This window comes from Polypterus senegalus, chromosome 5 (genome assembly GCF_016835505.1).
Source record: "Polypterus senegalus isolate Bchr_013 chromosome 5, ASM1683550v1, whole genome shotgun sequence".
NCBI lineage: Eukaryota > Metazoa > Chordata > Cladistia > Polypteriformes > Polypteridae > Polypterus > Polypterus senegalus.
The window spans coordinates 52,619,554-52,645,103 of NC_053158.1; the positions used below are offsets into that span (position 1 = coordinate 52,619,554).

The 25,550-nt window shown below is 36.2% G+C and overlaps 1 protein-coding gene across 11 annotated transcripts in view; it reads right to left on the reverse strand.

Moving 5' to 3' along the window:
* The window catches only part of ncoa2 (nuclear receptor coactivator 2), a 297,572-nt gene that overhangs the window by 205,939 nt on the left and 66,083 nt on the right, over nucleotides 1-25,550 (reverse strand). For 10 of the 11 annotated variants that reach the window (XM_039754627.1, XM_039754625.1, XM_039754629.1 and 7 more), the window contains one exon: nucleotides 4,900-4,919. The exons of the other annotated variant lie outside the window; for it this stretch is intronic. The gene's annotated coding sequence lies outside the window, so the exon portion shown is untranslated. The remainder of the gene's footprint in view (nucleotides 1-4,899; nucleotides 4,920-25,550) is intronic. 11 annotated transcript variants of the gene reach the window in all.

Sequence of the window (25,550 nt, forward strand, 5' to 3'; positions counted from 1 at the left end):
TGGTAATTCTAGTGTTAATAAAATGTTAGCATACTTTTTTTTTTTAATTTCATGATGCAATAGTGTCTGCCTTGTTGCCCTCCCCTGGTGAGGTCTGTAACTCACAATATTTGGAGCTAATGTGAAATTGTAAATGAAAACAATTTAACAGAAATTATCTGTCAACATTTTTTGCTGTCAGTGTTTTCAGCAATATCAAAATAATTATTTCAGCTCTTACGAATAATCGATCCAATTTAATCAAGAGACTTAACCTATACAAGTGAAACATACCCGGTTTTACAAGGATGGGTGAATTAGCATAGTAACATGAACACATGTAAAACCTTTATCTTAACGTCTTTATATAATATTATCAAATTTAAATTTTTATGTATGTGGTGCCACATTATAGTGGTACTGTATACATCTAAATTACTAACAAGTACAAAAATCACTCACTTTGGGTGCCAGCTTATCAGCTGTGGCAAGCTACGCTTTCATCTTGCACATCTTTTAGGTACAATTTTATCCTATGGATCTGGTGACAGCATCTCTATGTAAAATGCGGTACCCTGGCTCAAAATAACAGATTAGCTGCCATAAGACACTGAGATCCACCATGCCGATTTGAAATTTTTTTTTGTTCTTTCATTGTACACACCTTCTGTGCAATTTCCTATAATTGTCAGTCATAGGTTTTTATTGCTAGTGCAGGCAATAAGGTAGGTTGCTGGAGTGCAACCTTATAATTAGCATGCTTGTTTCCATGCAGTTATGAATTAACTGAACATAAGTTAATCATTAGTCTACCTAAAAGTGAACTACACAAGTCTATGAGGCTCTTCTTCTTTTTAATCTAAGTTCCTTAGCAATCAAACTATTTTGTGTTTTTCACAGAGTTCAAAGGCCTATTTAAAAAAAAGAAAAAAAAAGCTACAGTACAATTCTGTTGCAACAAACCCAGACACAAACAACTTTGAGAAGCAGATCCCACTAGCTAAGGAGAAACACCAAGCTATGTATACACATTATGTGCACCTGCAATCAAAAAATAAGACTCAAAGACTAACTTATTTTGATGGAGGACTAGGAAGAAGGAAAAATAATTACAGCTTTCATACTCATTAAGCATCTACCGCCTATGTTTACTTAGACCCGATTTTGTCACTCTCCAGAAATACTCACCAGCCACTTTATTAGGTACACCTGTTCAACTGCTTGTTAATAAATATCTAATCAGCCAATCCCATGGCAGCAGTTCAAAGCATTGAGGCATGTCAAGACAACCTGCTGAAGTTAAAACCGAGAATCAGAATAAGGAGATCTAACTGACTTTTAACATGACATGCTTGTTGGTGCCAGACGAGTTGGTAGGAGTAACTCAAAAACAGCTAATCTACTGGGATTTTCACATACAACCATCTTTAGGGTTTACATAGAATGATGCAAAAAAGGGAAATATCCAGTGAGTGTCAGTTCTATGGGCACAAATGTCTTGTTGATGCCAGAGTTCAGAGGGGAATGGCCAGACTGGTTCGAGCGGATACAAAGGGTAACAGTAACACATATAACCACCAATTACAACAGAGGTATGCAGAAGAGCATCTGTGAACACACAACATATTGAACCTCAAAGCAGATTGGTTACAGCAGCAGGAAAGCACATCCTATTAGCCAAGAACAGGCAATTGAGTCTACAATTCGCAAATGTTCACCATAATTGGAAACCAGAAGGCTGAAAAAATGTTGACTGATCTGACAAGTCTCCATTTCTGCTGTGAAATTCGAATGGTAAGGTCAGAATTTGGTGTCAACAACATGAAAGCATGGGTCCATCCTACCTTTGTATTAACAGTTCAGGCTAGTGGTGGTGGTGTAATAGCAGGGGGTATTTTCTTGGCACACTTTGGACACCTTAGTACCAACTGAGCATTGTTTAAATGCCACAGCTTACCCAAGTATTGTAACCGACCATGACTATCCTTTTATGTCCGTAGTGCAACCATCTTCTGATGGCACGTTATCCTACTGGAAGTAGCCATGTCACAAAGCTCAGATCATCTCAAACTGGTTTCTTGAACATGACAATGAGTACACTGTATTGAAATGGCCTCCACAGTCACCAGATCTCAATCTAATAGGACACCTTTGGGATGTGGTGGAATGGGATATTCGCATCATGGAAGTGTAGCCGACAAATCTGCAGCAACTGCATGATACTATCATGTCAGTATGGACCAAAATCCCTGAGGAATGTTTCCAGTATTCTATGCCACGAAGAATTAAGCCAGCTCTAAAGGCAAAAGGGGGTTCAGGCCTGTGAGTGGAATAAGTAATGGTACAATGAAGTCAAGCTCATTTCTGCATTTTGAGTGTGTGGCACTTAAAACTTAGCCTAATTTACAGAAACAGAAGAAATAAACCTTGCAGCAGTAATTCTGTGGTACACTTTCTACACCAGTTTCTTCTTAAGTCAATCTGTGCTTACACAGAAGTCTATAAAAAAGAAATGACTTGGGCAGGTCTTTTATTGCGTAGCAAATTATGGCCCATTAATTCATAGTAAACAAGTTCAGTTGATTAGAAAGGAAGTGTTTCTTTTAATATTTTTTCTATTAGGACAGGATGCTTTAAATTATTTGCCACTTGGATTCTCTCCACAATAACAGTTTTACAAAACAATCCGGCCCATGTCACCACGTGCTTTAATTGTTTTTCCAATGTCATGTGAAAACTGACTAAGGTGCCAAGCACGCGAGGTTTCTAAACTGCTTAGTTTCTACACAATTGTGCAGGTGGCCGATTTATTTGCAGTAGTTTCTAGGTGTCAGATAATGCTTTATAGTTCTTCACAGTGCTAAAAGACACTTTCCCCAATTTGACAGCTTTTCGTTTTGTAATTTTAATATCTCAGATTAGAACAGTTGAACTTGACTGGGAATTTGTCAAGTAGCAAAATAATGTTGACTTTTTAGTTAAATAGACCAGTACTAAGAGCTCTCATAACAGCAGATCATACTGTCAAGGCCTGCTGCTTTTCACCACTTTAGTAATACAAAGTAGCCGTTAAACTGGCTTTCATGCTGTATTCTTATGCTGTTTGAGAGGAGGCAAATGCTTGCCATTATCTCTTTGTGCCTGATGGGCTTAATCAGCAGTGCCATGACCTTCAGCTGTCCAAACAATAACACCATTCCCATACCCTTTATGGAGCAGCAAAAGTCAGGAATAAGTAGAGGGTAGTTTGTTTGAACCTTTAAGTATTATGAATTATTGCACGTTGTTACATGAGCTAATTTGAAACATGACGAAATCGTTTTTGGAGAGAAACATTTCCTTTTACATATGGATATTATTGAAAATAAACAAGTAGCTGCAAACCAACTTCTTTTTAGCATACTTCAAAAAGATGTACACCGGAAACCAGCACGGAGTACACAAACACATATGTTCAAAATACATATGAACAAATGCACAATTAATAATTAAAGAATTAATATATTCATGATTAGGTCAATTTCAGAAGTCAATGTTTGACATAGCTAAATAACACTTTGGAATTGTGTCCTAAATAAATTTTATAGTTGTGCCTGCTTAATGCACTATTCTATTAGCAGTGAGCACTGTCTAGATTAGAAACACCTTGTCTTTATCTTACCAGTCGTAACACATTTCACAATTTCTCCTTGTTACCCTATGTCCAGCCAAACTGATCATGTTACTTGCAATCCTGCAACAGGGCTCTCTGACTGAAACTCAAAGTGTTTTAACAAGTTCCATTTCTGTTTTAAGCCATAACTAATTTAACTGCACTGAGCATCATTTTTACATTATAATAAACATGTGGACATTTGGATAGAAAGAAAACTAGAGTATATATTTTTAAAAACTGGAGCTGCCCTCACTCAAGTAGCATCTTAAAGATAGTGGCTTCTGATTTGTAAGCAAGTGGACCGACCAAAAAAGTGAAGAAAAATGTGTCAGTATGTGTGTGATTATAACAAACAAAGGATCTGTGAATACATTCTGCTGGCTCCTTTGAAAAGAATTCTTTGACCTGCATTCAAAAATGGGTCAATGGAAGCATGCAAGAGTGTGGCATTGTGAACACAGAAAATCAGGTTTGCACTAGAAAGCATTTTCAGTGCATATAAGCCGCCCCTTGCTAGAAACAACTACTGCCTTTTTATTCATTTTTATTTCAAATTGGTGCCTACCAGAAATACCTCAGATTAATTAAACAAAGACCTTGCTAATTCAATCAATTCATTTTTGGGACTGACGATATTCATCTATAGGATTGTACTCTTAAAAAGTCTGAAGCAGCTGGAATAAGGGTTTTTGTGGCCTTTACCAGCCAATTAACTTATAGCCATCACACAGACAGTATGTGTACAAGAGCTGCTACTACTACTCTTTGCACTTTGTGAATTGCATCTCTGTCTGGGACTTGTGTTTTTATAAAAATAGCCCACCTATGTTTAAATTTACTGCACATTCATTATGCCCACTTGAAAATTACATTTTTGATTATCCATGCAATCTGTAATGCGATTTTGATCAGTCACAGGCAAAGGGCTATAATTACCTACTTCCCACAGCTGCTTACTCTAACATTAACCCCATGACAGGCCAGTGAAAAGAACAGCACCTATTCTGCTTGCTAAATGTTACATATTGATAGTTTAACTTTTAGTACAACTTTCACATTCCACACTATCTCTAAGCACATTGTAGCTATTAAAAATGGAATGGACATATGAAAGCAATTTGGCCAAGGTACTATCAACAGGACACTGTGGTACTCAAATTACAAACTAACATAGATCTTTGCATTTTATTTTTGGGTAAATGGCATGTTTAGTTTATATAGCAAAATAACACACTGCAACTTTCACATGTACAAGCACAACTCACCTACGCTGCCTTCTCTTGTCCTATTTAAAAAACAAAAAAAAAAAAAAATAGTTAATGATAAACTACTTTTGCCACTCATTAGTATAAAGAAAACACTGCAAGGATTGTCACACTAACCAAACAAAACAATATTTAACATTTTGATGATCTTGGGGTATCTTCTAGAAAATACTAACTCTATTGAGATGCCCTTCTACCCAGTATTCTTATCAATGAATAAAGAAAGCAATTCCCGTAAAAATTATTTAAAAAAATACTTAAAGTACTACAGTGATTTTTACGACCTAATAGTGTGATAGTGTTAAATGAGTATATGTTGTCAGTTCATCTGAAATATTATTTACTGAAAATGACAGACTGGTATGTTTAACTTCAGAAAACAGAAGAATAGCTGAAATCCTAATGTCATAATTTGCACCCAATAAAACAAATTTACACTGTAGAGCTAGCAACTCTTTAGAACAGTGGTTCTAAAGAGCACCCACAGTCGTCATCCTGGGGGGTGGGGGTTGTCCCAATTGGAGAATCGCCACTGACCATCTGAGATTTACTTGAGAGTCTGTGGCTTCTGAAGCAATGATATTTGCTCCAACTGCCCTCGAAAACTTCTCACAAGGCATTCCACAAACCATTCTTACCCTGTTCCCATTCAGTACTATTATGATTCATGACTATGTCACAACCCATAGTTTAAGAAACACTTTTAGAAAAATAAGCAAATTAAAGTACTGACCCATGTATACAAAAATACTGTACATACAAAATGCCCTTATATAAAAAGCATCCAAAGAAAACAAGTTCTTTGCTTCTTTGCCAACTACTTTTTAGTTTACAAGTATTATGGCTACACAGCTATAAACTAAGGTAGTGCATACAAGCGGTTGTTCAATAAACTCAGTAAACCACAAGGCTACCATTTCAGTCCACAACAGTATTTCAAAGTTACTCAGATAATGTTAATTAGCCTTCTTAAACTCAAGTTAAAAAAAAAATGCAAGTAGTATCACAGCTCATTACAACTCACATTGGATAACAGGGTCACCTAAAAACATACATTTTAAAATATTCAGCTAACAAAAATGCAAGCTGACCGACGGTCATGCATTTTTTTTTAAATCACAAAAATAGAAACAACAGCTCTATAATAAGCAAGCAACATAAGAAAACAAGGAATAAATAATTACTTACAGTAAACCAAAAAGCAAATTGTCACTAATACTGAATTATATTTAAGGTTTAATACAAGTGATCCACAAAAAACATTTACAACATAGTACATTAAGGCCTGAATCCATAGGTGAAAGTTTAAATTTTTTTAAACCAATAACAACTGCATCATCATGAAATAGTACTTTTATTTTATAGAGACACACTAAGCAAGTTTAATATATATATACACACATATATACACATACATACATACATACATACATATATATATATATATATATATATAATAAATATATATATATATAAATATATATATATATAATAAATATATATATATATATAATATATATATATATATATATATATATATATATATATATATATATATATATATATATATATATATATATATATATATATATATATATATAGTGTGTTTTACCAGTGCATCTGTACCAATCCGAAGAGTTTCTGCTAGGGGAGGGAGATAAATAGATTTATAAAAGATTCTATCTATCTTAATAGCATAGTCTTGCTTTCCACAGTGTGTGGAAAACATCTTTTCAAATGGCAGTACGTCTCATCCTGTTATTTTGTATGTGCATTTAAAACCTCTGAAATGCCATTTTGTCCTGCGTGTTTATATTAACATACCAGAATATACTGTAATGCTGCTAGCCACAACACAATCAAGACACCTCTCTGTAACCCATATTTGGACAACTACACAACTGAGAATGCGCTCTGTTCCAGAACATGAAAAGACAGCTTTCATAACACATGTAGAAGCTTCATCTTTATCATTCAGCTAAGAAGAGGGCCAAGGTACCTCTCAATAAGTAACTGCTTAAAGTGCCCTAACTCTATTTACCACACTATGATCTGTTACAATGCAAAGTACTTGAAGCATGTTTATAAAATTTAATACTAGAAGATTAATTTTTATATTTTTAAATTAAGTTGTGCAATGATTGTAACTTTTCTTTTTTTTAGGCACTCACTGTAAAACTGCTTCATTACATGAAATGTCACTCAGTTACATATACAGACTAGCGATGCACAGTATACTGGTACTGGAAAAGCACCAAAAGAACCCAACATTTAAAACTGTACAGTACCAGCATTTCTGTACGGGAGGTAAACATGACCTTATTTTTTTAATCCCCTCAAACCACTCACCACTCACCCTTTCGCTCAACAATTGCTGTTGCAGTTGTGAAAAAACAACCAAAACAAAACTACATGCTTCAACATGATTGGAAATTCATGGGGGCGGGGGAACACGACACCCCTGCCCTCCATATTGCTTTGACAAGATCTGGACTTCAAAACTATCAAGAGGTACATGGTATGTAGTGTAGCATAATGGGGTGGCGCCCCAGGGTGGCTGTACTAAGACTGAGGATCTTGGGTATTATCCTTTATCCAACTGTAATGCAGATGAAGTATGGTCACACACACACACCAAAAAAAAAAAAACCTTCAGAAAGATTCCTATATAACACTTTGCAGTATTAAGTTTCTTTTGTGCAGTGCAAATGTAAAAATGCAACAGCATTTCTGCAAATTTCCTTTTCATTCACAAATGTGTTTATATGAATAAGAGAAGTTTCTTTTACACACATCTATATTAGACCTTAGTATTTCTGACCACCTAGTTCCAGCTTATATATACAAGCAAACAACCGCCTCTAAAATTTAGTTTCTGGACAGACCTTGCTTAACTTTCACCATTTCACAAATTACAAAATGTGGCATCTAACAACATGTATGGTTTAAAAATGTCAGAAAATGTGACACTTTGAAACATCTAAATAAAAAGTCAAACTCTTATTTCAGAGAAAAAAAGATCAATGCTTAAAATTAGAATGAGTAAAAACTGTTACAGGAGTCAGATCAGACACTACATCTATCTAGCCTAGCCCAACCAACATCCCCCTTCCCCAATGGCAAATCCATATATCCTACAAATGACCTAAACAACACTAATGTGTTATGGCATGTGATGAAATGGGGGAGGAAAAAAGGCTATGATTATGTTACTTTCTTAGATTTTTTGAGGATTGCAATTATTACTTATATAGCCACCTCCAGGTCCAAAATGCATCTTTATAAAGGGTTCAGGGTGTACAGGATAGCAACTGTACCTTAGTGCTGAATAAGATTAATCTTTCAAGGGCCGAGTGAAAAAGGAAGAGACCTGCTTAAGTTGAAAAAGTAACTCTGAAGTGCTTACAAACTGGATGGAAGCTATAGGTTTTTGCAAAAAGTAAACATTTTGCTATTGAAACCTAGATGTTTGATATTGCATAAAACCAGGGTGCTCTTCCCCCTGCTTACTTAGCTCACCCACCCCCTTATTTGGTTTACCGGATATACAATTTAAAGAGATTTTTATTTTCATGGGAATTGTTATATATGCATTATTTTCACTTTTACTTTAAAAACTTTTGTAAAAACAATACTTGTCCTTTATTTCCGGCCCCGGGTGTGGTTGCATTGCTTTCTCGCAGGATGTATAACGCTAGCTGGTGAGCTACCTGTTCTGCTTGTTGCTTGCCGTTGTTTTAAGAGCTGTGAGCACATGTTGGACTGCTTTTGGCAGACACACCAACTGCTAGGTTAGATGTTCGTGGACTTGTTTTAAATGATCGCTCACTGCCTTGTCTTGCATGACGTTGTAAAAAAAATACTTGTTCTTTATTTCCGGCCCCGGGCGTGGTTAAATATCTTTCTCACAGGATTTATAACACTGCTCGTGTTGTGAAAAAGGGGGGGAGGGGCGCAGCGTTGATCATTTTAAAGCCTGTACAGCCGCTGTCCTTTTTGCCACTTCGTGTCTCTGCTGTTTGCGCTGTGACCACCTGACCGAATTGTGTTTTCTTTGAAATTAAACTTGTCATTGCTTTATCTGTTGTGGGACCACAGATTCTCATTGTGTATAGTCCATTATTGTGCTAATCTATGTTTTGTGCATTAAATGACGCAAAGGCGAGAAGACTTTGTTTTCTGACCTCGCTTTGTCCTGCTAGTTTTCAATTATACCTGGTCCTGGTGATTAATTTCCTTTTGTTTGCACTAATGCGATCTTTACTATCTTTTTATTTTTTTTTGATACTGTAGCGAATGCTGTAATAAAGTGTCACAAAAGTTTTACTTAATCAATCGCCACCTCGTAAACCCAAACAACTTTTTAGCGCCCTCTCCAACCCCTCATCCCCCGGGTCTCGCACAACCGCATCAATCAATACCCCACTATCAAGTCTTCTGTGCTGTACTCCGGCTACCCTCACTCAGACAGAACAGTCACTTAAAACAAAAAAGGCTTCAACCTGGCTGGGACACTACAAAACTTCGAATGTTACTGCTTTCATATTCTTTACCTTTCTCTGCATGTGTATCGCACCATCACTGGTTTGAGCCTTTCCAATTCCAATGCTTTCATAATCTCTTATCTGCCTTTTTTCTGTCCAACGCTTTTGGGTCTCTTTCCTCCGCGTTGCTCTTTGTTCTTTGCTTAGTCGTTAACGTTTCATCTAGAACGTATTGTCCTTACACGCTTTATATGTGCTACGTGCCTTTACATGACTGAGTGTTTTGCTTGCTGTGCTCTCTTATTTGATATTGTTTGCATCTCACGCATCTTTTAAGTGTCTTCCGAGAATATCAGGTCTCATCGCCCTGCTTTTCCTTTCCAGGATTTTTCTTTTATAATAGAGAAACATAAGTGGCAGTAATACATTACCATAATGAAATATTAAAGAAAATTTTCAAATAAAAGTAAACTTTCTGCACCTCTGAGGATACTTCAAAATAAAAAAATAAATCTATGGGGAGCAAGGGACGAAGGGAAGAAACAATATGCAGAAAGGTCCAACAAATTACCTCAAGAAGAGTATGTGCTACAGCTAGATGATGCATCCACCTAAACTTGATCCATAAACCCAGGACAGGCTTGGTGGAAACATCAATGCACATACCATGCACATGCATGGAGTATTCCATCAAAAAATATTTTTGTATCATATTTTATTTTTTCTCCATAATGAAATTCTTAACACACTGTGCTTCAAATGGTCTTTGACTGAACAATGGCTACAGAAGCAATCAACATGAAAAGAAAAAAAAAAAAACACTAAAATCTTTGTGCAGCATAAACCCAAGTTCAGGTATCCACTTATATGCACAGAATGTTTCAAAAACATGTATAATTGCTAAAATATTGTTAAATAAACCATTTCTGGAAACTTCAATCATCCACAATAGTGAAGTACATTCAAATCAGATTTTACTTTTAAGCTGAAAACACCAGGACCCCACCCTACAGTACACTTCATTAGTGAGGAATTCAACAAATTACTAGCTCATTCACTGAATAATATGGCACTACATGTGATATTAACATTGCAGAGCATGGAGAGTTGTGTACACTTAGAGATTAAAAGTTATAGAAAAGCAAGTGAAAACAACATAAGGTGTAAAGTGCTAGTATTTGCGCATACCCAAGAACCTTTAACAAGCAGAAGGTCAATTCACCAGTAGAGTTTTACAACCTGTCATGAAATAATGGCAAACTATTGCACTGGTGGCTTACCACTATAAATACCACTGTAACAACCAATAAAGGAGAGAGATTGATCTTCATTTGAAAATTTTGATCTCATGAGCACATACATCACTGTCATGCACAACAGGATTTTTTTCAGAAATGGTTTATTTGAATCCCAAAACACCCAGTTGCTTCCTGATTTTTCTGTTTTAGTACCTTAGTTTAACTCTTTAAGGCAGATTGAAAAATCCAGTCTTGCGAGTAACTAGAAAGGGGTTTTCAACATTTAATCAAAACACTGAGTACATATTATCATGCGCACATACCAATATAGTCACTCAGAATTCCTGCTTGCTAGGTGACAATGCTGCTAAAAATGCATACTAATAAAATCAAAACATTGCCATAATAGTGCCAAATGAATTACTACCTATAAAGAAATTCTAAAAATGTATCATCTACTGTATATAGTTTCAGTTAGTCAGTCAGTCACATTTATGAAAAGAAAAAAAAAAATCTGTGTTCTTAACAAAATACTTTTCAAATCAGGTTTGTCAACAAATTACTTCATTGGGTTTTTGACATTTTCTGTTATGAGACTGAGATGTTTTGTATATGCTGATGCAAACAATAACCGTTTAATAAATTAACCACTCAATTTTACCCAATCTCTCCTTTTTTAAATCATTCTTCGAATGAGGGCTCTCTTTGTTAAATCCAAACATCTCAACTAAAAAATTCAACCCACAGCTTCAAAATTCACATAGAACCAGTCCTTTTTTGATGTTTTCAAGATACCCCACCAAAGCAACTGGGCACTTACCATTGCTAATGTCAGAATAAGGCAACAAACGGACCATGTCTTAACTGGAATAATGTACTCTGAATTAGAGACCACATCTCAGTCTGTACCATACTATTCAAATACAGTATAAGCCCGTTGTGCATTCACTGTCCTTGTCGTGTTTTGGTAGGTGTAATAAGGGATAGTTCTTTAGTTTCTAAAACCCAAAAAGAAGTCATAGATGTAGAGTATGTCAATTTGTTTTCTAGCAAAATAGCCTGCTGTTTAAACAGCTCCAATAACTAAGTGGCAGTAGGAAAATGCACAGACACAAATGTATTTCATGTTGCATCAATAGTGCAGTCTGTCACAAACCTCAAATCAGTATTGTAAGTTGAGTCACATTATTACCTGTCAAAAGACAGTTTTACTATGTTTTACAGTATTATACACAAAAGCATAAAATTAATTTGCAGGGTAAAATTTTATCGCATAAAAATCTGTGAATAAAACGTAAACTGGGGACTTCAGCACAAACTTCTTACTTATAGCATTTACATTTTCTAGTTGCTTCAGCTGTGTGCCTGATTCATGATAAGAACCTTGCACATTATTCATTACTTGTGGGAATTAGCAGGGACAACTGAATCAATATTACCACAGTAGTCAGGATAGGCATTTTTGTTTTGTGATACTAATTATCTCCATTGAATTTCCCAATATATTGCAAATTATTATGGCTTTTTAAGTAATTCAGATATGATTAACGGTAGTGGGGGGTAGGGTGTCAGAAACACAGGAAACGGACCTTGAAAGAACCATCACATTTAAAACTTTTACAATAGTGAAAAATGATTTTAAACTTTCTCAACAGCACTGCACACAACAGTCGTCCAAACACATCATCCAAATTTAGATTTTGGTGATGCTTTGTGAGATGAGCTTTTAAACATGGCCATCAAAAATTGTTAAATTTAGAATGTTTTAGATAAAATGTATATTTATTTGAATATTATCACTAGTAGTTTAAAACTTCTTGGGGTTACATGCATACTGAGCAAGGTTTACAATTCATTGCGAGCATTATTAGTGAAAATGCAGTTAAAAGAAAAAGGCATTTATTAAAGAGATTTAATCAAGTTTAACTTTTCACTACAGATACTACACAAAAATAATGGACATCTAAGATAGATTTATCAATAGAAATTTGACCAAGAGCTTAATATTTCTGTTGACAGAACATCCCCAAAAGGAATATCAGAGTAAGGTACTGCTTGAAATGTAGACATCACATTTAAAATAATACTAATAGGTTTCAAGATTGCTGGGGTTTTTTAGGTGGTGTTTTTTTTTTTACATTCATAGAAATATAAAGTCTTAAGCACCAGACATGGACCGGATCAAGGAAACAAAACACATTTTTAAATATAGGTCAAAAAACACAACTAGGTGATAGCAAAAAGATTTTTTAAATTGTCAATACTTAAAACGGAGTGGGGGAGAATCAAAGGATCATTTGAACTTAATGGTTCATTATAGAAAGAAAATAAAAGGTTCTAAGCAGCATCCCACAGATGGGAGCAGAATAACAGTCCCTTCTGTTAACAGCACACAGTATTAGGACATCCAAGTGCCACGTTTGAAAGAGCATACAGTGTGATGGATGTTCCACAGCCCATGTGCACATCTATCACATGTCAGTTTGTAATTATACTTGGGAACTGCAGCCTCACAGCCTTAAATGCAACTTCAGCTTGTCTTTCATCCTCCCCTGCCCCCCTCATTCCAATTTAGTGATAATCCTGAATATACACCAGTTTCCTCTAACAGTGCATAAAAAAAGTTGTTTTATTTTCCCCAATAAAAACAAAAACACTCTTAATAAATGCTCAACAACTCTCTTGGAATATATATCTAAATAATCTGCATGTTGAATTGTGCTTAAAATCTTTAGCTGCTTTATGAAGGCAACAATTCATTTCCTTACAGGCCTTAAGTTTGCAAGCTTTAGTACCTCTATATCTGTTCTTGTCTTCTACATACAAGCTATTAACGGTTTTTCTTTTTACAGGTATGACCAATTTTCCCAAGGACAGGTACACTACAATTTTTTAAGATGTTAAAAATTTGGCAAAGCACGATCAAAATTTACAAAGGCTACATTCACATTAAAAACATCATTGGTCAATTCAGTTTTTTTTTATTGCTCAAATCGGATTTGCCTATCTTGACAGTCCGCATTCATAACCACAAGTGACCTGTATCTATCTGAAATGTGAACACATCTGTTCTCTGAAATGGTACACATGCGTACATTCATAGGTTTGTGCAAAAGTCATTTTTGTCACCAACAACGAACATTCGTGAAAAAACTTGTACACTGTATTAGAACAGTCAAAATGAACACGCTAGTAGCTAGTGTATGCATTCCATTTTGCTCTGGATGAAAGCAGGCAGATTGTCAGTTGCACACAATTTGATTGAGATGTCCAAAAAAAGCTTGACAGCTAGCTCTTGCCATTTATGTAGCAACCTCTGGCACTGCTGTACCAACAGATGTTTGGGTACTAGAAAGGAGCTAGCAATGCTGAGACTGTGACTGTTGTCACAGCTGTAGCTCTCCCCCAACTGTTTTGGTACTCTGCTGGTGCTGGCCGATGACAGCAGTGCTTCAGCTCATGTGTATGTACAGTATATTATCTAGATATCTCTATCTATCTATCTATCTATCTATAGAGAGAGAGAGAGAGAGAGAGAGAGAGAGAGAGAGAGAGAGAGAGTTGTGAGTATGTGTATACTAACTAGTAAAGTTACTAAAATCTGATTTGAAAGGATTTAATTTCTGTGTCCACACAGCCCTAAACACATCCGATGCATGTCGCATTTTTGTTTTAAATCAAATTTCACATGCTAATGTGAGTAAAACAAAAAAAAAGTATACATATGATTTCTAATTCCTAGCCAACCTTTTTGCAGCTGCAATTGACAAAGAAATTAAAACAAAATGTATCAGCACGCACTCTCCAGGGACAGGAAGATATTATAGTTAATTTTTAAATGAAAAGCTTTCAGTTGAACAGATTCAGGAATAATTTAACACCCCCCTGAGCTGGGCTAGGAAAAGGTCTTTCACACGATTATGAATGATTCCAGATAGCTTAGACGGAACATTCTGATGTAACATACCAACACAGAAGGAAAAATTTTACAAAACAGAATTCAGTAAATAATATGAACCTAAAAACGCAATCTAACATTGCAGGGTTTGTACTATAAAAAGACTATTTAAACTTTGTCTTGAACAAAGTAAATGTCATTTTAGGTAGGCATCTACTCCAGCTTTTAATACATTAGAACATGTAAATTCACCTTTAATCGTATAGCTCCTACGGACATCTTTCACATTTGTCTTTATTAGTATACCTAATATTTAGATGAATGGAAATATCAGAGTTAGATTAAGAACCAATGCATATTTCGTTAAATATTTACATGTGCAGAAAGCTTCATTTCACAACGACTAATGAAAACCCCCAGAAAAACCTCTAAAAACTAGAAATTGAACACATAACCTGAAGTAGGACAAAAACATACATTCCTGCAAGTAGTTGTGAGAGGGGGAAAATCCACACTCATTATAAAGCTGAAGTACTCATAATTCTTTTCATCCAAAGACAACATAATAAGAAAATGAAATTGGAATGTCTACAAACTTAAAACTTACAAGCAACATTAAAACAAGCAAAAACATAAAATAGAATGAATTTAAGACCCAATAGCATTGATTCCACAGTATTTTGCTGATCTGGTCCCATTCTATAAAAGTACTACTGTGTTAAAACCTACTGTACTTCCAAAAATGCCTTATGTTTGTGACTAGACATAGTTAAAACACCAGCTACCAATTCAATGCAAATCATCAATTACTGGTGATATTACATTCAAATGTTGACTTATTATCCTTTAAAAGTTCCTAGTTATACTTCATGCAACTAGAATTGTTGCATGCATTTATATCTTAAAATAGATTTCTAACATGTAACCTTTGCCACCTTTAATGTGTGCTCTTGTCAAATAATTTACTTTAAATAAATTAAATCCACTCTTTAGCTATTAAGATTACTCAAAGACACAGTTTATATGAATTGGGCAGACAAAAAAAAAATTCAATCTTTCCCAATAATCCATAGCATTACCATCCTAGAAGAAGTCTAGATGGTCATCTCTGGACCCATTGTAATACTGATGTCTGTCTGAGGAAACCAACACTGTACATAATATTCCATATGTGGAGATTTTGACAATTTAAATTCTTCAAATTTTCTCCAAGCACCATATACTGTAAGTCAGGTTTCTGTTAGCATTTTCAATAGTTAAGACAATTTTATAGTGCATAAGGAGTCTGCTCAAAATCCATTTTACAAGGCACACTTTTTAAGCTCTAATCAGCCATCACTATTTATGTAATTAAGACTTATTTCCTATTTTTAAAATTGCATTATTTATATCCACTGTAAGTGGCAAAGTGGCCCAGTGTTTATCACTGCTGTCTAACAGCTTCAGACCTCTGGGATGCAATAAGCATGGGTCTCATCTATGTTGCTTGTTCTTTCTACCCACATCTATAGCAATTTTGTTTTTCCTCCAAGATGTCAAGCTGGCCCTTATACAGTGAAGTATGGGAATGTGTACAAGCTTGCTCTGTGATGTACTGGGGCAGTCCAACAACACACTTGTGATCAACTTCCCAGAGATTTCCTCAGATTTTCTGGGAGGACAATCTTAAATTAAGGTGTTCCAAAAATGAAGATGATAGATATTTACCTTCATGTTTCTTCATGTTAATCTCTCATATCAGCAAAAGCTTTTCTTTTAGATTTTAGCAAAGTTAACCACATATCTCCAAAGAAACCAAACTTGACATCTGCCAACTTAAACATGAAAGCTGCTTTATATGTATGCAAGTTGAGGCACAAAGTGTAAAGGATAAGTTCCTTTTCACAATTGACCACTTGCTTTTAAAACTTCTCTAAGATGGAAACTAAGCAAACTATGTCACCAGGAACCTAGAAATAATCCAGTGATGAGTTATGCACCCCTTTACATTTGTTATTCAGCTAGAGAGGAAAGTGGGTCTTAATTAGAGGAGAGACATTTTTGATGCAGAAGATCAAAATGTTGTATTAGCATACTTTGAGTTGCAGTTCTTGCTAATAATAATGTCATCACACATTCTATGCTCTGTACATCAGTAAAGTAAGTTGTTTATATCAAGATACTACACAAGTATTATCATACAATTCTTTACATATAGTATATTTATAAGCAGACTACTGCCACTTCACCTACTCAGAGTCACACTGACTTACAGCTGCAGTGCATAACAAGCAACAGTTTTACAGTACAAGCAGCTACTCACTTGGACACAATGACTTTTGAGCTTATGTTCACTAGTGCTGGGAGGTATACCAGTTCATACCGAAAACCGTTTTTTATTTTTATTATGATATGGATTTTTCTTATACCGCAATACCAGTTTAAATAGCCTAAACAACGTTTGGAACATGGCACAGTGTGGAACTGTTTAAGGGGGGACTTTTTTCACTGTTACACCGCTAAACACGCATGCAACGGAGTACATGCATTACTGGAGTTTTTGAGCTGTGAAAACTGACAGAGAACATTCCAAAACTGAAGCTGTAGCAGACGATAAAAGTTGAACATGACACCACAGAAGAACTTTTGCCGAAAAAAGGAGCCGTGTCTGCTGTCTGGAGATTTTGGCTTTAAAAGGTTGGATGCAGACCAAACAACTATTTACTACAAATGCTGTCGAGCTAAAGTTGTCACCGGAGGCGGTAACACAAGCAATCTGCTGCACCACCTTAGCCGCAAACATGCTTTGGAGTACCATGAATGTATGGAACTAAGATTGGCATCTGCCACGTCCTCAGGAAAAACTGAAAAAGCTAGAGGACACTCAAGTCAGACGTTACTTGTAGACGCATTTGCTAGAGGACTGCCTAAGACAAAAAAAAGCAAGCGGTGGATCAAGATAACCAACGCCATTACAATCCATATATCTAACGTGTCAGTGGACAGAGATTGTTAACATTAACAGAAAGTGTAGTTGGTTTACAAAAAATATTTACTCTTTATTCCTTTTCTAAGACATGCTCAGTGCAATACAGCTTTTGACAAGCACCTCTGAATATTTTACTAAGTTTAAATGCCTCTTTGGTTGAAAATATGTTGTCAAAATTATAGTTTAAGTTGTTTGCAAAATGTGTTCAATAAAATCGTTCTATATTTTGACTGCAACTGTAATGCAATGTGATTCCTTCTCTTCATTAGTGCCACTTACTTGAAAACTATCACTTTATGGGGCCAAGCAAACCTGTATTAATACTTGTGTGCACATTAAAAAAAATGTTGTACAATGTACAATTTTCATGACAGTGGAATAGGTTATTCTTAACCAGTCTACTGCAGTAATTGCAGTGGAAAATGTAGTTAACATCCACTCATGCATGGGGAAAAAAATACAGTTGAATACCGTGAAACTGGTATAATTTTGAAAAATACAGTGATATATAATTTTGATCAAACCGCCCAGCTCTAATGTTCACCATAGGCTTCATCTCATTTAGGATACTCAACCCATCAATTTTAAACGAAGTGGGTGTAAACTTCAGAGCTATACATAAATTCTAATAGTCCTAAAGACTGACCAACATTGGTGGGAGAAGCTTAAGGGGAGGGAGCCTTTGGGATTGAATATATGCCCCATTTTCTCAACACACTCTTCTGGAGCATATCCCAGCATGGATCAGGCACAAGGCAAGAAGAATCTCTACCCATATAGGCAGTATTAGCCCAGGTAAGACACTTCTGATGGTGTCTCTGATTCAGGAGTGGCTTGACACAAAGTATGTGACAGTTGTAGCCCATGTCTTGGATACTATTCCTTCACATTGCTTCACAATCTTCTCAAGGTTGCTGTTATCCCTGTTGCTTGTGCACCATTTTTCCTTCCACTCAACTCTCCATTAATAAGCATGGATACAGCACTCTGAACAGCCAGCTTCTTTAGCAATAACCTTTTGTCAATGACTATCTTCTGGACAACTGTCAAGTCAGTAGTCTTCCTCATGATTGTGTGGCCTACTGAACCAGACAGAGACCTTTGCTGGTGTTTTGGATTAATTAGCCGAGTGAAGTGACACACCATGAATGCACAATATTGAATGTTTTCACAATATTCTAATTGCCTGAGATACTGAATTTTGGGATATCATTAGCTATAAGCCACAATCAGCAAAATGAAAAGAAATAGAACACTTGAAATATATCACTCTGTGTTTCATGAATCTATAGGGGCTTCACTTTTTGAATTGAATTACTGAAATAAATTAACTTTTTGATGATGTTCTAATTTGAGATGCACTTGTAAATGTAAAAAAAACCTAGAAAGAAAAATCACACATCAGCAGGTTTAGTTTTACACCAGTTTGTCAGAAGTGCCTGGAGTCCGCAAACTACCAATAAACTTTTCCTGTTGTCTAGTAGAGTTACTATCATCTCTGTTGTTGTACAAGATTTATAGGATGTAAATCGTCAAATGACCTTTTAAAAACATAACTGAATAATAAACAACATTATTCTGCTCAGTTATGTAGATATATAAAATTTTTCTACCAGTGCAACACAGTTTTATTATCAAAAAGGATTTTTTCCTGTGCAAAGTGACAGGTAAATCGTGATCAACAAAAGGATGACAACTAAGCAATAAACTTAAATGTTTCAGTCATTTTCTGTCCATAAGAATGATTATTTTGGCCAGGATATTTTCACATCAAGGCTTTTGAATTACACCTTGATATACAAGGAGTGCAAAGAAATCCAGCAGCTTGTCATAACGGACATTGATCCATATTCGCAGCATGGAATTCGGCTTTAGTGTCGGTTATATCAGTTGTATTAGTTGCTGTGCAAATAATGTATGCAAGACTCAGTCACAATTTGATGCAACATGCTATCACTTATGAACAGGATGAAATTTTGTGAAGGATTATATGTAACCGAAACTTCAATCTTGAACGTGGCAGAACCAGTTAACAGCAGCTTTGAAAGTTTCTCAGCACTCTAGAGATAAAACGCAGATTCCTAAGTTGTATCATAAATTACAAGTTAAACAAAATCATCACCTAGGCATGCTTCACCAACACCACAACTAGAATCGTTCATGCTCTCTCTGTCAATATCTGGAGAACTGTCACTATTATCATATAGTAAATTGTTTCCTTTTTCACACACTTTATGCACTTCTGTTAAGCTTGCCCTGTTGTCGCAAAACCTGCGTCAACAACTGCCCTCCGTTACTAACTGCTGTTCATGGGATGTCACTAACCTTTGTCCATGGGATGACCGTGTACATGTAGGTTGATGTGGATGCGTTGTCGCAGAGATAAAGATGATAAAAGAAGACTTGATCTGCCAGTCTAGATGCAAGAATTTTGAATCTTGATAAATTTCAGGGTTGCTGAAATCCCAAATGTACGCCCGGTTGTGATGAATAATTATAGTATTTTTGTTAATCATTTTATTTCATTATTTATATCAATTAGTATTTGTTCATTTATTTCCGTGAGTGGAAGTTATGTACATAGTTATGACCAGTGGTAAGAAACAACCAATCTCTGTTGGTTTCTGTCCTGCATATAGTACTGCTGAGGTTAATATTAGCTCTACCAAATTTGATTGAACAGGTGTGGAAACTGAATGGATATATAAAACAAAAAAAAAATACATCAACTTTATGCTGATCTTTCTTGCAAGTGTTCTGCAACCAACATAACAAGCTGGACTGACCAGGCCGTTCCATTCCCAGACAATATTGCATACTTGAGTGTGAAACCAAAGGTTCTTCTTTTTAACAAAATGACTCTTAAACTTTCAGATCAAAATTTTAAACTGCAAAAAATAACTCTACATACTTTTATCTTATATTTGCAAAGGCAGCAACAGTTAACTTTTTCCAGTATACTATGATGACAGAAATGGTACATACATAATAGAAATTATGAAAACAAAGCGACAAACTAGCAGCGGAAATAAAAACAAAGTCTTCTCGAGTCATCCACCAACAGCCCAAAGTACTAAAATGTTCTCTAAACCATACAAACTGAAATCTGAAAAATATGAAAACAAAGATAAAACTGCCCCTTGCATTAATGCATATTCAAAAGCAAAGGAAAAAAAGGACAATATCAAGGTTTGTTATAATTACATTATATACTTCAGTCAAACAGACTTTTGCTAATGTACAGCCAAGTACTATACTGTACTAGATAGCATAAGTAAATGATCCCAAAGTGTGGCTGATTGAAGGTTTGATGGCTGCTTAAGACTCTTGTAAGCTTCTTACCAGATTTAATTGGGCACACACTAAGCCATTATGATACTGAGCATATTTTGCTGCTGAACATTTTTTCTATTTGTTGCTAACAAGAGCAAAGGCAAAAAAAAAAATTGTGAATAACATTGCTCAATGCTAACAATTGATGCCAAAAGGAGGGCTTTTTGAATATTTGGAAAAGAAACCAAAAACAAGTTGTATATGTGCCATTATAAACAAAGATTACAATGCTAAACAAATTATTTTCATAAAATAACTTATTGTATCACAACAGGGTAATAAAGAGCTTTACCGTAAAGAACTCTACAGAGTGCACAAGAGGGCCAACCCTTCCAAACAGTTAATCATAAAAGTACCTATGTAAAGTGGTGGTGCATCTGGATGACCAGGGGCCTCATGTATAAACAAAAATGTTACATATGAACGTTCCCACGCTGAAATCGCGATGTATAAAACCTAAACTTGGCATAAAGCCACGCACATCTCTATGGTAGCTCATAGCCTGGCATACGCAAGTTCTACGCTCTGTTTTACAGACTGGCGGCACACAGCGTCAAAGCAGTGCTACTGTTCCAGTGTGGTTACTCTCTTTTTTAGATCCATATCTCTGACATGGCTTTATAAATACACTGAAATTAACTGCATATTGTTTATTAGATTAATGCATCTTATTGTAATTAACCTGTAACAATACAATAATCCACATAATGGTCAAATTATTCTAAATACAATAGCTGCTTTAGTGTTGTTACTCTCACTGCACCTTCGTTTTCTTCTTTCAGCTGCTTCCGTTAGGAGTTGCCACAGCGGATCATCTTTTGCCATATTATTCTCACTGCACCACTCAGAGTATTTATATCACTGTATCCGAGTAGGAAATCACAGCTGTACAGCAGCTGATCAAAAAGAGAATTAATCAGTATGCAGCATCAAGCACAAACTGCCTCAGGCATGCTGTCTATTGAACTGCTCTCATATGGCAAACGCTTCAGAGCCTTTCCTGTACTGACCCTGCGGTTCAGAAGCAGTTTCATCCCAAGAACTATCAACACACTCAATCAGTCCATCAAATGCTCCTTGTAGAACTGTTTGTACTTATAAGTACAATTACCTCACTGTAAACTTGAGATAGTTATAATATAGCCACTTTATAAAGCACGTATTTTATTTACATATAATGAAGATATTAAGATGAAATGCTGCAAAATAAAAACTAATTTAAATTATCTATATTGTTAATAAATAAACGTGAAGACATGGTGTTGCAGCACTAGCAAGGAGCTGCCGCTCCGTTCACGGATTGTTCCTGCATCATGCTGTATTCTTGTTGGGACTGGCGTGACACTGGATGGATAGAATAATTTAACATGCACTACGAAGATATTTCAATGTTCCTTAAAAGTTTTGAGGATTCGGCGTTCTAAGCTTACAGAGCTGATTGTGTGGTGATTGGGTATTTGGAGAAAGAAAAGTGAGGACAGGAATTGGGGGTTAGTACGTTTGAAAGAGACAGTACTGATGCAATAAAGTATTTCATCGAAGGTAGCACATGGTGCAGCAAGCATCTTGCGTGAGGCATGAACAATTACTATGCCACCATGTTCCCATGTTTAATAACATGCTTTAACTCATATCATCATGAAAATGATATTAAGTATACATCTCAGTATTTTAATATCATGAATGTAATGGATTCTGTGCCCTGATGGAGGAAAAGAAAGCCGGTTTAAGAAGCACGTAGCGATTCACACATATACAGCACATGGAAGATCAAATACAAAACAAAGCATTTAACGTGCTACTTTAGTTACGATGGGATTTGAGAAACTAGTAAATTAAACGATTTTAAGATGAAGTTTATAATGTTCTACTTTAATGACAACATAAGCTACATGATTAAAGTGGAAATTTCAAGATTGAAGTTGACATTTCATGCTTTTTTCACCACTGTGTGCCTATTTTTTTTTCTCTGTACCCTAATAAGCTTTCATAGGACATTCAGATGGTGGGCTACGACTCGCCACGGCGACTTTGATATCTGACAACTTTTTTTTTTTTTTTTTTTTTTTTATTTCAGGAACTGTGCGACTTTGTGAACTTGAGCTTTCGAGTTTCTCCAACACTCTATGTCACTCGATCAACTTCCTTTTGTTGTTTATACCACTGTTTATGCCAACAAATAGTACGTGTTTTTCCTTGCCTCCAATTGGTATTTGCTGAAATTCTTCTGTCTTCCCCCGTGCTTTTGTCATTGCCTTTTCACAGAACATGGAGCTTAAGGGCTATTTATATTGATTTGCATATTCAAAGAGGCGTAATTCTGGGAGGAGACGGGGCAGGGCAGCAGACGCGTGCACGTGTGTTACTTTTTTTAATGCTGACTGGGATTTATGCAGTGGAAGAACATGGAAGTTGCCGTCCGTACAGATTTATGCATCTGGACTTTTTTCTCCGTAAGCACATTTCTGCTTTTGTCCATATGCCATGTTAGAATGTGAATTCTACGCATGGCGTTATGCATGAGGCCCCAGGGCCATGAGCATTTTAGCCTATACCTCCTATCATACTCTTATCCAAGCTTCTTAGCCAGTGACTTTCTGCTGTCTATTAGGGTTTCCAGCCTATGCAGCCCCTAGTGATCTAATCGATCGGCCACTGATCTAAATCAGCCAATTTTTTTTGGTAATTTACGGGGATTAGAATATTAGTTTTTACATTAAACAAAGTTAAGTAAAAGTGAGAAAAACAAGTATGAGGAGTCACCCTGTGCGATTAGACACACTGCAACATCTCTATACAGTAATTCCTCCTCGATCGCGGGTTGCGTTCCAGACCCCCCGCGATAGGTGAAAATCCGCAAAGTAGAAACCATATGTTTGTATGGTTATTTTATATATATTTTAAGCCCTTATAAACTCTCCCACACTGTTTATAAATATTCCCCGCACAGTTATACAGCATAAACCCTTTAGGTATTCTCTTAGATATTAGGTAAGATTCATTGAAATTATGTATGTAAAACACACTGTTTATATACAGTAAAAGCTAAATATTATTTTAAAGATATCGAGTGTCTCCGATATCACATATGTTACAGCCATTACAATAGACAGGCCACCAGCAATAGATACGTACAATGCAAGACAAATTGTATACAGTAAATGTGTGTACAGTGACATTAAGCGTACACAGATGTACTAAGTACTGTAAGTAGAAAATTAATTATAGTTACTCACCAAAAATGACACGATGACTTGTCCGATAACGATGAGTTTAGTTTTACTGCACAACAAAGGAGAGCATTACAGCTCTTCTAAAGGAGCCTCTTTAGGCAACTGTATATCATCGCCGGTGTTCTTCTTCCGGCAGACTTCAATCCAAATCCCTAAAGCAGATTTCCATTCTTCCATCTGGACTACTGCCTTATTAAATCCACTTACAACTCGTTTTGCACCCTATTTAAAAGGACACTGCGGCTGTAGATCTTATATTCCTTTCCTACTTTTTAAATAAAAAGAATCGTAGCCTCATTGATGCCGTAATGGCGTCCTACAGCGGTGTAGCTTTTCCCTTCCTTCAACATATACAAAACGTTTACCTTTTCGGCAATCATTAACATCTTCCATTGGTGCTTGGGCACAGCCCCTGAAGCAGTAGCAGATCATAGATCGTTTTGGAGCCATAATGAAGGGCTTGACTATGCACAAAGATAAACACAAAAGAGCACAAAAGTTAACTCTTTACACAGAGAAACACGTTGATGCTGAATGAGCGAGACGGGACTTCCTGGTTAACACCGCGGAATCGAATTCAGCACTCCGTCGCTGAGCCATTCAGCACACAGGAACTTAACTGCGTGCTCTAATTGGTTAGCTTCTCAGCCATCTGCCAATAGCGTCCCTTGTATGAAATCAACTGGGCAAACCAACTGAGGAAGCATGTACAGGAAAGTAAAAAGACCCATTGTCCTCAGAACCTTTGAAGCAGCGAAAAATCCACGTTGTTTGTCCGCGAATTAATTAAAAGAAGAAGCACTAGATGGCAGTAGAGACACAGCTAAAACATAGGCACTGCATTAAGAATCTCCTCCAGGCTTATACTACTGAAGACTGTAGTACTCCAGTCACACCTCAAAACACACACACAAATTGTTGTGCTTTAAATTAACTAAAGAGATCTTCATTTAGATCTGCATCTTTGTTTGTCCGCGAATTTCACGCATGCGTTGACCACCTTCCAGTTTAGTATGTTGTTGTTACTCACGGATGTCAACAATGTGCCAGAATAACGAAAGGGGTGGTGGACAGTGTTACGCTGCTTAGCTCCTAAGGCCTGGTTAGAGAATGAGATTGCCGAAGATAAAAGGTACGTGCCTACGTAACATGAATGAAAGAAAGAAAGACAGTGGGTAAAATGAATGACAACGTAACAGTACATTCCGGAAATAATTATTGTTACATTGTAGCCGGAGTGCGCTGCGCGTCTCACAGTTGTACCGTGGCTTGCTCACATGTCAGTGAAGTGATCCCTATTTATGCTTTAAAGAGTCTCGATATCTATGTGTCCCCCTTTTATAACCATTGCTCCGTGTATATTGCCTTAGTCTTTGGATTGCCACAAAGCAACCTGCAAGATTGGAGAAAGGTTGAGAAGACATCATGAGAGGAAACGATAGCGTTGTGAAAACGAGACGGACTGTGAACGGACAGAAGCAGAAATGCTCCTACACC